Source organism: Malus sylvestris, chromosome 7 (genome assembly GCF_916048215.2).
Source record: "Malus sylvestris chromosome 7, drMalSylv7.2, whole genome shotgun sequence".
NCBI lineage: Eukaryota > Viridiplantae > Streptophyta > Magnoliopsida > Rosales > Rosaceae > Malus > Malus sylvestris.
Window position 1 is genome coordinate 22,034,856 of NC_062266.1, and position 5,796 is coordinate 22,040,651.

General features: G+C 36.0%; 1 pseudogene; it reads right to left on the reverse strand.

Moving 5' to 3' along the window:
* Positions 1 to 516: 516 nt before the first annotated feature.
* Positions 517 to 5,431, reverse strand: LOC126630030 (triacylglycerol lipase SDP1-like; annotated as a pseudogene).
* Positions 5,432 to 5,796: the final 365 nt, after the last annotated feature.

The window sequence follows — 5,796 nt, forward strand, 5'->3', positions numbered from 1 at the left end:
TAGTTTGATATTGTTGTGCTTTTTAAAAAAGCTGATTATGTTGTGCTGTGAGAATAAATAGCTGTAAAATAAAGTTGTTGAGTGTTTAATAATTTTTTTTTCCGTAAAAGTTCTTTTAACAAAGATAATAGTGTCTGCGTGTTTGGTAAACTTATATATAAATTGTTGTGAATATGTTAAATGACTAAAACGGATATGGTATTTAATGTGATAAAATAATTGTCAAAGACAATGATGTAGGGGAAAAAATTGTAGTTTTGTAAAATATGTGAGAGTATATTTGCCATTTGAAAATGTCATTCAATGGGCATTGATTTTATGCTTCGGAAAAAAAAAAAAACTTTTGTTTTAGTGAAGCATGATAGACTCTATTTCTGCTTTTCTATGCTTTTCTTCTGTCATTGGTAACAACTTTTTAAAAAAGTTTTTTTTTTTTGTTTTACCAAACACATTTTACTTTCCATATTTTTTAATAAACAATTTTTTTTTTAAAGTACCACAATCCCAAACCAACCCTAAGTACGTAATATATTCAAAATTACAAGTGGAATCCCACAATTCAGCAACTTCTAGAACTTCCATAACTTCAAAAGGGGTTTCCCACCCCCATTGGTTTTGGACGTCATGTTTTTGTGTGTTAAATTGGAGCTCATTAGTCCCATTCTATCCTAATATGTAAGAAAACAAGTCCACTCTCTCCTCCACTATGATTTATGAAGCAGCAGAACCAGAAAAGAAGTCAGTGCACTTTGTACACATTAAAAAAGGAAGGGCATAGGAAAAGATCAATTGACATATTAATCTCTCAAAGATTAATAAGTTAAATTAAGTTTGTTGATCCAAACCTTGGAACTTATAGTGTCGAAGCTTTAATTCATTTGGTTTGAACTAAAGCGTGAACTTCTAGCGTCAATTGCAATGTTCGCAATTAGACAATTGCAATGTTCGACTTGGAGCCTACTCTAAAGGCCCAGAAAATTTCAGGGGTAAAAAGAACTGATGTGTTTTCACCTTTGAGTCAAGGCCTACATGTACGCAGAGCTCAAGATCAATTCTTTTACTAATTACTGCAGAAGCAAATGAGTGCAACGCTAAAATGTAGGCTTGAAGCAACTACAGTGCTCTGATGATTACATTCTTCTTCTTTAGGTAGATCCGTTGGCTGGCAATTGGGTTCCGTTTCACTTATTAAGGCTGTGGAAGTGATATCGGCATCATCATATTCAGATGCAGACCTCGCATCCATGTCCTTTTCAGGACTGTCAAGTTGCACACATTCAGCTACTTCACTCTCGTAATTTTCCAAGTCATGACTACTCCTGCTTGACAATGTTTCTTTCTTCACAACATTAAATACAATCCCATTATGTACCCTTTCAGGCTGCAAGAGATCGCCTTCAGTCACCGTAATGCTAGAACCGTTTATTGAAACCACGCTTCCAAACTCCCTCTTATCAATTTTACGCTTTCAGGACTGCTTTCAGGTGTTGTACCTCTAGGGCTTTGATAGTAATGCTTATTGCCTCCCATCTGAAGCGTCATTGAGTTCGGATTAGTCAGCACACTTCTGTTCAATTCAGCATCAATGTCCAAATCTTGGACAAAGTCGATGAGTTTATTTGCTGATGTTGTCCTCATGAAGGGTCCACCAGATCTTGTCCAAGAATTAAAATCAACCCTCTCGGATTCACTGTCACTTCCATCATGTATATTACGGTGGGTTTGAAGGCTTTTACCGTCTCCGGTGAGGTCTTCTTCAAGGGAACCACTTGAATTCTCTCGAGCAATGCAATTCCAAGACGGAATTCTTCTAGATGGACTGAATTTGTATGTGCTAGCTAGGCCATGAGAAGAAGAAGCCGCAGCTCTTTCTGCACTCCTTTTGAGTCTACGTATGTGGTTGAGAATTACGACACACTGATCAAGAGCAAGGTCAATGCCACAGTTTGCTTTTATGGCCGAGGGCTTCTCCCAAGTGCACGTTCTACCTTGGTTGGCTGCCTTTTGAAGCTCAATATATGTTGGATTTTGTATAATTTTATACTGGTAAATATGTCACAAAAACAAAACCCTACTTGGTCTCCACCAAGGGAACAGCTTGGCAATTCCGCCTAATGGAAAACCAAGTTCCAGGATCTGGTTACATCCATGCTTCACCTCCATTTCAGCAAGATGAGCAAGCTACACAGTTAAATAGTAAAATGGAATCATATTTATCTCATCAGAATGTCAACGTGACAAAAAAATCATGTAACAGACACAGCAAAATCCAAAGAATATACTACAACCGATGCACAAATGATAAGAAATTCTAGCTTAATGTTCCTATACTGTCAATAAGGTGCTTGTTAATTAACCAAGATGATAGACTAATTCAATTGATCAAGAGTGCTTTTTGCAAAGCCATTGGATAAGTCCATAAAGATGTGGCCGGAAGCTTAGTTCAAAACAAATATTTCTTAAGCCAGTAAATCTAACCACATCTTGGTGACGCATCCAAGTTTTTTGCATCAGCTGTTATCCCAACTGAGGATCACCTATTTTTTTCGGCTTGCTACTGAGGATAGGTTTAGTGCTAGATAATCATACAACGTTTCATCAGCTATAAGAAAATATCCCTTTTTTCACTACAACAAAAATGGCCTCTATGCACAATAAATTATATGTGCCCCTTGAGGCCAAAAAGCACCAACAATTGTGCTCATAAACCAATAGCAACAGTGCAGCAACTAAATTTGTATCTGTGCCCTCTATGGGCGTCACCATTGCTAAAAGGGCACAATACACTATTTGGTGCTCAAAGAGGTAGGCACAAATAATGGACTATTTGTGCATGTTTTTGACAACTTTATCAGAAGACATTTTCCAGCCATATTGACACTTATATTATAATTGTGCCAACAAGAATTAAATAAAAAAAAAATCAAAATTTAAAAAACTGAAACTGAATTGAGAAAATGCAAAAATTTAAATTTTCATAAAATGAAAACAGCCTCCAACCATGAAACGGAAAGTAAGCATAAACCATGTTAAGCACCATGTAAGCACATATCAAGAAAATTCCAAACTTTAGAAAGCTACAAAGAGATAGTGTAAGATCTTTAATTTGGGAACTCAACATAACAAAGTCAAATATAATTGAGGAAATAAAGATATGCAGAGATGTACTTACACTAAGAGAGCAGAGCAGTTGGAGACCTGCACTTTACATATTCAAATCTCCTCTTCTTAGAATTAACATGCATTGTACCCTAAAAAATGTTAAAACTACATATTCAGAAATAGAATAAAACAAATTTGGAATTTGGATTACAAAAATAAAAAACGCTTAACCCATCTTCCTTTCAAAGTTCTACAAATTTATCATAGACCCTGCTTCCTATAACACCACAAACACGCCAAATAAGTACTTTACTTAAAAATTCAAAATTCAATTCTCATCATTATTTGTTTAACTCATTAAAAATAAAACTCAAATTAAGGAAACAAATGAATAGACCTGATATCAACACCCTTAGCAAGAGTAAGGTAATAGCAATTTCATAAATCACAACAATGAATTGTAGCTGGATTCTTAACAGTTGCTAAATACTAGCTTTCTTATAGTTTACATACAGTTTGCCAAAGCTGAAAGCTAGTTGGAAATTAACAGCATCATATCAAGCAATTTGACGAGAGCATACAAAAGCTAGTTGGAAATAAAACTAACTATAAAGGGAAGATTAGGAGAAAATTTGGAAGAGACTTGAACAAATAAATCATTTGCCACTTCCAGTACCAGAGCAATTTGACAACAACATATCAAAGTACTACCAGTGCCAGTTCATTTGCTAGAGATGGAAGAGGAAGCAAGAAGGGGCTGGGAGGGTAATGCAGGACTTATGGGTGTTGCAGAAGCTGCAGAGACAAAGAAAAGGAAGGAGGAAGCAGATCAAGCCCAAAGTTCCGAACGGGATAAAGAAAGTATCATATATGTCTGGTAATCCCATTCGTTTATAGCAGACTTATTTACCATATTTACTTTGACACAATCAATTAAAATGAAGAGGTTCAGTTCACAGTTAATAAGTTATGCATCAAACTGCACACAGAAGGAAACAAAGAATAAAGCTGGATGTCATGCCACATTGCCACTAAGAAAACAATGTTATATATTTGAAAGAAAATGGATGAACTGTAAAGTGACTATAACTTACAGAACAATATCCATATGCCGAGGAGCATAATATCCACCGCTTAATCCAAGAAGAACTTTATTCTTATCCTTCTCCCTAGAGCGCCAATAATATAGAAAATTTAGTTAGAGAAGCATCAAACTTTGGTTAAAATTGCAAACAAAGACATGAGCTTTTCATGAAAATCAATATACCCGTTCTAGTTTCCAACAGCAGCTCCCCCTCTAAGCCCAAGTCCTTCCCAAACTAACGGCAAGCACAGAAACTGCCACCAATTTATTCTCATAAGTTGTTTGTTCTGTTAAACTTTATAAGCTCAGGGAAAACCAGAAACATTACGAAGAGAGGAAAAGTTTTATTAAAAAAACCAACAGTAGGACGTATCAATGACTTGCTCAAATGATTGAAATTGGTAGTTGTCTACTTAACTAGAGCCATAACTTGTGCTACATCTGCCTCTTCCAGTACTCATCTGTGCTGCCTATATCAACCAAGTAACATAAAAAAAACAATAAACCCTCAAATGCATAGTAAAAAATACAAAAAACCATGTCACATATAGAAGCTTCAATTGAATAACAGCTTTCCAAAGCCAAATATACCATTGGCTAATACATTAATTAGTACATATACAACTCAATATTTGTTAATTCATAAAAATAGCCAATCACCTTCTAGTCTAAACCTATTCGAAGTGACAGCAGGTCACTTTCCATTCAAAGCAAAAATGGGTCTGTTTGAATCTAAACCAGATCAAATCCCCTTTTGATTATAACCCAAAAGAGAAAAAAGCTCAGTTCCCTTGTATTTCAAACGAACCCTAACCCTAATCCTAAAATTAATCACAAATTATTTACTAAATTAACCAATACAAGTTCTAAATTGTTGCCATTTTACCGGGAACGAAGTGGAGAGGAAGGAATCACATTATGCAGGCACTGAACTGAAGGGGAACTGGGGATGAGATGAAAGTTAAGGCCGATTGATTTGTAGATTCTGTGTGAAGGAGAAGGATTTGCAGAGTCTGTGAGAATGTGTGAACAAGAATGAAGACTTGAGTTGAGACCTACCTATTCGCAGTGTGTGTGAAATTTGAAGGGGAAGGATTTGCAAATTCTGTTTCTGCATGACTTGAGAATTGAGATGAGAGGTGAGAGAGACAGAGAGAGAGGGAAATAGCAAAATTTGGGGAAAATATAGAGAGAGAGCCTAGGGTTGAAGAGGGGCTCGGTTCGATTGGGAAAGGGAGAGCCAGAGACAAGAGAGGCGGAGGAATTGTGGAGAGGTTGGGTTTGAATGGAGAAACATAGAGATGCGGAATGAAGGAAATGAGGAGAGAGAGGCGTGAAGATTGAAGAAAGTGTGTTTAAAACATTATTTTAAACAAAGGGCACAAAAAATCTACCTTTACTTTAAATACATTAAATTGTAGGACACAATTACAATTACAGTGTCATTGCAAATTAATAAAAAATTTCCATTGCTAACATTAAAGCCACCGAAGAAGAAAGACACAAATCCATAATTGTGCCAACATATTCTTTTGCATTTTGGAGCCTTTGGAGCAGTTTTGAGCATAAAATGGATATCACATGCTTGGAGCCAAATGGATGGATGAAAT